The sequence below is a fragment of the Thermobia domestica genome, chromosome 18, assembly GCF_964235325.1.
Source record: "Thermobia domestica chromosome 18, izTheDome1.hap1.1, whole genome shotgun sequence".
Taxonomy (NCBI): domain Eukaryota; kingdom Metazoa; phylum Arthropoda; class Insecta; order Zygentoma; family Lepismatidae; genus Thermobia; species Thermobia domestica.
In genome coordinates, this window is record NC_137471.1 from 51,824,827 (window position 1) to 51,833,216 (window position 8,390).

The window sequence follows — 8,390 nt, forward strand, 5'->3', positions numbered from 1 at the left end:
CTCCATCCCTTGTCACACACACACACATTATATATACTATTAGTATTTACACTATTAAGATTTAAAGTTCAAAGTTCATAAGAAAGTTATGAAATATCCTTGCTTAAAGACAACTCACACTAGCTCTCTACGTGTACTGATTGCATAACAAGCAGGATATGTATATGAAGTAACAAGAGAAGTCTGATTGGCGAGCTATGTTTTGGAGAACAGTTACCGAATAACTTTACCTATCAGCCAGAGACTAAGAAAAATGTACCTATAATGTTATAGATTAATTTAAGACCTTATTTAGCTCTGTCCGTTAAGTAGGTCAGGCTGTAGAAGTGGTTCTACTTGTATGACTGATAACTATAAGAAGAAAAAAATGACTTGGACAAATGTTGTTTCCGCCATCTTGCTCATTCCTTTGGTCCTATCTATCACTATGGCACTTTCAAAGTATGTGTTTAATGTACACAGAAATACACGTATCTCGTTTGAGTTAAAATGTTGAGTACATCTGGAGTAATTTAAGATTGAAATTTTGAATTTTAACATTGTAAATCGGTCGCGAACCGGAGCTTACTGGCTGCTGTGATAGTCAGAGCCATAACCAAGAAGACATTAATCGCCCTCAATCTGTAGTTTGTCCATCCTGCATCTTACAACCTCTCTCTTTCTCTCTGTCCCAAATTGTGTTTAGTTGTTGTTCTTTTGCTCGCAGAAAGAATTTAACTTTCTTTTGTCGGATCATAATTGCATTAAAATAGAAAAAGTTTAATTTTGGTTCCGTTGCCGCATGATCGTTTTAGAATTGATAGATTGAGTGTCCCAGTATCCTAAGTACCAACAGCAATAATGTCGAAATTAGTATCCGTATTAATACTAATATCTTCCTTATTGCTGTTGGTACTTAGGCTACTGTGTCACTCAACTATTCAATTAAAACAATGACAGCTATGTCCCAATGAGCAAATAATTAATGACCTGAACCGTTAATAGCTAAGTATAAAGAACAGATAAATGAACAATACAGTAATACGAAGACAAGCTGTTTTCATGAACTACCATACCTAGAACTTAGTATTTTAATGTCTTGGAAAAGCAGAAATAAACTTATACCACTGGTTATACCACTGTACTAAGTTCAAATCTAGTCTTTGTTGCGATCTTTAGACACGAAGCTTTCTTTTGCTGCATTAAATACATTACGATGATTCCGGGATTCCACCTCAAAATGTAGGTCAATATTTCATACAGCCACGGTGTTGAAAACTGACGCTAAACTTCGACAAATTAGTATAAAGGGGCGGCTCTTGAGGGAAGTCACATTGGGTCTATGCCAATTTCAAGACAAATTTAAACCAAATTAAGCACATGACGCCTGCGGCGGCGTTATGATCGAATATTTTTCGTGTTTGCAACTTGGTCCGATAAGTTTTTTTTTTTAAATTAAACTTTTTTTTTAAAAAAATCAGAAGCTATTCAAAAGGGCCATTTCGACCAAACAGCAAATAGGCACCTTGGAGAACATTTTCGAGGCCAATTTATGGTTGAATTAAGTCCTGATACCAGCGCCAAAGTTAGAGTCGAGTAGTATCGGTATACCCATCTAAAACGTTAGGCCAATAATTTCTTTCGATTCGAAGTTTAGGTTTCCCGTCAGGAGCGATTTTTAAAAATCACAAACGACAATCTTTCCGAGAGAAATAGCTCAAGTGGTAGAGCGTGGCTTCGCATTCGGTAGGTCGTGGGTTCGATTACCGCTGCCAACCATCCTGACTGTGGTTTTCCTCAGTCTTACTATGCAAATGCCGGGACAGTACCTACTAAACAGGCCCTTGCCGATACCTTCCCAAATCCTTTCTACAGGGTGATTTTTTTAAAACTCACGGATTTCATTTGGGTTTAGAATTTCTAACAAAAGTACGATTTTCATGCGGTTTGTGGCAAATGATCAAGGAAGGATAGTAGATTTGCGGGACCATGTTTACTGGTTTAAATTCATCCGGGGTGATATCGGCCACGCCTCAAGAAAAATCGCAAATATTCGCCAGTGTACCTTACAATTGGAATCAAGTGCGGTGCGGCGTGAAGATTTGAGTTTTCTTCGTACATGGAAACCTCGAAAAGGTCAAAAAGAATAAGAAATAAGAAACTGGGCCGTTGTATTGGAGATTGTACTGTACACTTCTGTGCTACTGTGTGAGTATAATCAGGACACAGTGAGAATATTGTACTCTTTGGAGAAACATGAGTTTATCGTTAGAAGTTTTTGGTAAACGGAATCTGTTGTTGCTTCGCGAAGGTCTTTTAGAAACAAACTTGCCTCACGTTCTGCTCCAGATAGTAACATAATATACCTATGGTTGCTAGTGAATAAATTGGAAGAAACAGGATCGATTCTGAGTGAGACAGTGAAGCATCGGATAAAAGTATTTCCTAAAAGAACCGGGTTCAGGTAGGTATCCCCCCCAAAAAAAGAGGGAAATACTCAAAGGTGCACACAATCCGTATGCAAAATTTTAATCCTGATATCTTGATAACTAAGGGTTTTTTTTTTCTTAATTTCCCTTAAGAAAAAGTCACTCCTCCGCCCCAACTTGGCACAACCAACTACCATCCGGTTCCAAAACGCATCTGAGCAATAAAAAAAACGGGTTCAATACGTGTTGTATTAGCTTAATAAGCGTTTAAACATAACAGTATTCCATAGTACCGAATCGTACCATAAATTCCCAAAGGGTTAAATACTATTAAGCAAACATTTTCGAAGTGACGGCTACATCGAAAGATTGCTGTGACATGCTCATATGCTACAAGTCTTTCCTGACTTTTGTTTTCTACCCCTTCCTGTTGACAAATTTTCTTTTTTATCTGAAAGAAAATGAAACAACGAACAAAAATGTTTATTTTTACCCCGTCCCTTGTTTTGTTCAGTAGGTTGAGGAAAAACTACTACTAGTAGTAGCTGCTGAGTATTTATCGAAATCAATCGCTCCTTTCTTTGATGGCAATTGCTGCTACAAATGAACAGTACTACTCCAAGGTTCGCTGTTGTATTTGGTGGTATTGGGAACGACGGTGAATACTTCAAACTAGACCGACGATAGGTCATGTTTTGTTATTTTTGTGGAGGCCAACGATTTCTTGGCGCAAATATATTCATTTAATTTCCTCTTAACTCTTAAAGTAAAGACCACATTTATTCGGAACCTCCTTCCGCGATTAGAAAGGAACTGGCTCCATCCCATATTGCCTTGCTTAAATTCTATCCAATCGACAGACTTTGAATTGAATTTGGAATTTGGAAGGTAGGGACAACGCAGGCACGTAGCCAGGGGGGTCCGGACCCCCCCTCCTTCGAGACCAGAAATGAAAAAAGAATAAGGAAGGATGAGAAAATGAAATGAGAAAAAGAACGATCGCGTTAAAATTTTAAAAAAAATCAGGAAGCTTTTGATTACTTCTTCTTATGAGGAGATTTGAATTACTTGCAATACATGGTGGCGAAGTGAGCGAGATATCCTGGAAGAGTCAGCGAATTTAAAATTTCTAGAAAAGTTACGGAATTCTCAGAATTTCTAGAAGAGTTATGGAATTCTCAGAATTTCTGCTACTAGTCAGGGGGATTTCAAGTGAGATTTCAAGCTTCCAAAAGTATAGTACCGTTGTGTAACAACGTGGACATTTTTTATCATAAATTTTCGTCATCGCATCCTTACAGTATCAAACATGTTATTTCAAAAACAATTTTCTACTGCTCCTTTAACCTGTCATTTGAACAGACAGTAGTTGACAGAATAATAAAAACAAAAATTTATCGAGCTCCTGGACATTCAGAATTTCATGTCACGCCCCCCCACTCCGTTACGAAATCCTGGCTGAACGAACCAATATATGTTCCAGTAAAATAGTTTAGAATGATCGAGCCCCTGTTGTGATGACCACAGTATTTCATGTCACGGACCCCCCCCCCCTTCACGAAATTCTGACTACGTGCCTGGACAACGCATGTGACATCTTGAGGAAAAATCACTGCATGTTCAAGCGCTGTTACCATTATAGAAGAGAGACTTAGAAAATTTGATTTCCACGCCCTGTAAACGCAAATATTTTAAAATAATTTAGACAGCATTCGCGGTAACAGCCTGACGACCAGCTGTTTAGTGAGATTTTTTAGAAAAGTACACGAAAAGCAGTTGTTGTTTGTTCCAATGAAGTGAGTATATTATTGATCGAATGCAGCGTACAACCACGTACTTCCTAAATTTTAGGTGGCTATACGATAGTTTCCAAAAATTAGAGGTGGGTATACGCCGTATACCCGCGTATACCTTCCATTACATCCCTGCTGACGACAAGGTTGGCCAACGACAAGGCTTGTCGTCGTCCAACCTTGGCGCGGTCCCTTGTGCAGTGTATTCCATGCAAAACTAACTCGAAGCAGGCATGCCGAGGCTATTCCGCAAGGAACTAAAGAGCAAGTACAAACACGACTATCAACTCTATTTCGATGACTTATTTGACATACACGTCAATGACCAACGTTGCTTCGATATAAGTACAACTCTTTTGGCAATTAGGGTAGTTTCGTGCTTGTTTAATTTGATTTTAATGCCTCCGTTTTGCGGAGAGCTATATTAGCCTAATGTTGTCCTTATTCTTGGGGGCACAACGTTCAATTTGAAATATTGCGTGCGTTTTAAACTCCAACATTTCTGTACACTTTGAAAGAAATATTTAGTTGTTGCAATTGCAGTCATGGGCGCCCGCATGCTTTTTCCCAGGGGAGGGAAGCGCGATGTTTCAGAAGACGGGGGCAGGGGGACGAAACTACCATTAAAAGGATAATTGTGTACAATGAGTCCTCACGTGTAGGGATAATTTAACAAAATCAGGGGCAATTTAAATTCCAGAGGGAGCAAATGTCCCATAAATCCCTATTTGTCAACGCTCATGATTACATGATTACAGCTTGCAGTAACGGTAACTGCAATAAAACAATTCAAATAAACGTTCGGCAGGTATTCAGTATTTGTATCTCTTGCTCGAAAGTACATTTCATGCGTTACTCGATAAAACAGCTTTTTGATATTAAATCAGTGTTGGGTAAGTTACTTGTAAAAATGTAACGCGTTACAAGTTACTTTACTTTCTCTTAAAATGTAACGCGTTACTTGCCTCAAAAAAGTAACTGTTACTTTACTTCGAAAGTAACGCATTACTAACGCGTTACTTTTAGGTCCGAAACTTTGAATATGTGGAAATGCTATACTACCGCTTTATTATTATTATTATTATTATTATTATTATTATTGCACGTTCTAAATCGATTTATGTAAATGCAAGGACAATTTTTTACTTGCCAACTATATGAACATTTTAATGTAATGTAACATTGACTAAAATGCCATACTGCGTTACTCGTAGAGATGGGCACGAGTAAATTCGAGCAAGTTTTCTTTGAAACTCGATTCGACTAGAAACAGACATCTTTGAGCTCGACCCGAGAACTCGGCTTGAAAAATTTCCTCCAACTCGACTCGAATTCGGGTCGAGTTGAGTCAAATCTGGTGTATAGTTTCGAGTACTCTCTTCAAGTATCTTACATAGATAATATAATTATTATCAATGGTACTACTACTATTACTTCTTCTTCTTCTTCTATTATTATTATTATTATTATTATTATTATTATTATTATTATTATTATTATTATTATTATTATTATTATTATTATTATAACACTGTGTATAAACATGAAAGATAGGCGGTTTATATATGAATACTAAAAAAGTAGTTGATTGCTAACCTCGGTAGTCGTGAAGTCTAGGAGTAAAGGACATTGTTCACGAGCTTCTGAATTTGGGTTGAGGGTCTAGGTTGAGTATTCGGGCTCGAGCCAAACGTTGTTAAAAGTTATAGGGCACTGGCCAAATATCTTCAAAACTGCTCGGCCCGGGTTTAGAATTGTCAATGACTCGAGCAGATCGGCTCACAGCTCATTCACTATCGACTCAAACCGAGAAGTGAGCTGAGCCAACAACTCACCAAAACTGAGTCGGCTAGAGCCCTTCGCTCAGTTGAGTCGAACCGAGCAGATGGCTTATTCCAACCAAGCCAGCTCGAGCATGGTTCACCCGAAGCGAGCCGGCTCGAGCCATCGGCTTAGTTAAGCCGAGCCGAACTAAGCTTGTTTTTTAAAAAAAATCTTGCAGTCTCGCTATCGAGACGAGACGAGATGCGAGCAGTGTCCCCTCTCGTGAGCAACACTAAAAGTATTCCATATTACTGCTTAGCTTACATTTCTCATGGCTTTCGCTTTTTAGTGTAATCAGCCCATGATTTCAAAACGAGTTAAAACGAGCGAGCCACTTATCAAACTCGACTCGACTCGAAACTCGACGCCAAAAACAGTGAATCGGTTCGGAACTCGACTCGAGAATATTACTTTTGACTCGACTCGAAACTCGACTTGGATTCGAGTCGAGTTTTAGGTTGACTCGTGCCCATCCCTATGCGTTAGAAAAAATGGTTGCTTATTATTATTCTGCTAAACTAATTATATAATAATAACAATATTGCTATGTAAAATTAAAAATACAGAACATAGAGAAACATTACACTACAACTGACGAAATGAGAACACATGAACTGGGGGTGAATCAAAATTACCAATAACTCTAAAATCGATACATGCTTTTTAAAGCTAGTTGTTCCAAACTCTATAATCAACGGGACTTTAGGATATGCAAACTGATCTAAAAGAACCCTAATATTACATACCATCAACACTACATCAATAAAGTAGGCCTACTCATCAGAACACCGTTTATTCATATTAAACCCTTACTGAATGTCGTTCATTATGGCACCCTAATTGTTGATAAATATTTCCCGCCGGGGCACCACTTTACTTTTAAATTCTGTTCAGCAGTGGCGTACTTACGATTTTGTTTCGTTGGGCCTTTGCCTGAAACTGTGAAAATTCTGCAAGATATTTTATATACTTTACTATAGTAAGTAAAATTTCGGGAAGGGGGATAAAGCCTGGAAGCCCCACCCCTAAATACGCCACTGCTGTTCACCATCATCTTCAGCTTTTAAGAAAAAGTATTCTTTCAAATGTTTGAACGATAAAATATATTCGTTCTCCATCTTTATAAAAACAACATTCAAAATAAAATAGACTACCAATACCATTGCACTCGTAGTTCACCCACTGAATGTATTGATTCGGAGCTGTCAAAATCTAAGACAAAATCTTCCAGTTGCTTGCAATCAGTACACGTGATTTCCCTGAGGCTGTCCTCATCTTCCAAAAGCAGCAAGTGGTACTATATTTTGTTATGTAAATAAACAAATCAAATTGTATCTATGAATGTATTTGCAAGCCTACCAACGTAAAGTTCGTAAGGCGAAACGGGAAAATGCACATCGAGATTTCCCGATCCGCCTTGCATTAAGATGAAAAGTGATAACAGGTTTTACATGCTAATTTCATTGCTAGAGGTCATAAGGCGAAACGGGAAAAGGCGAACAGTGCAGGAATTGTCGGTCAGTGACATCGTTCGTGCTCCATTGTTCCATTCTGAGAAATTCACTTACAGGAAAGAAACATTTGTTTCCGAAAAAAAATATACATATATTGTAGTTACTCATCCGAAATGTAACGCGAAAAAGTAACGCAAACTAGGTACGTTACTTAAAAATTTTAACGCGTTACCGTTACAGTTACTTTGGAAAAAATGTAACGCGTTACTAGGAAACGTTACTTAAAAAGTAACACGTTACTAGTAACGCGTTACTTGCGTTACGTTACTTCCTAAGACTGTATTAAATTGTCATCTGTCAAGAACACAAAACAACTTTTCCGATAAAAGTTACGTCGATTTTGTGTACAGCATCTGAATTAACAATTGGAGGTTCCCATGTCACATTTCCAAGTTCATTCATTTGCACACACACACTTTAGGGATCAAAAATAAATTATTAGACCCATATATTAGTGTTTAATTTCATGCCCAGATGCGTATTTCTCGAGATATTCCACTGTCCCAACATTTCCGTTGCGTTGCTCGATAAAACAGATTTCGCGATTACAGTGCCATCTCTCAAGGATACACAAAAATGTTTCAAGTAAAAGTTACGTATTTTTGTATGCAGGATCTGAATCTGTACTAACAACTGGGGGGTCCCAATTAAACTTTTCAAGTTGCCCCCATTAGGGGGCGCTAAGGAGCATTGATTTGCATACAGTTAAATAGAAATCGAACAAATATTTGACACGTATTTTGTTTCTTCATGCTTGGACGTATATTTCTCGAGGTATTTTCCTGTCCCGATCTTTCTGCTGCGTTACTCAATAAAACAGATTTTTCGCGATTACAGTGCCATCTGTCAAG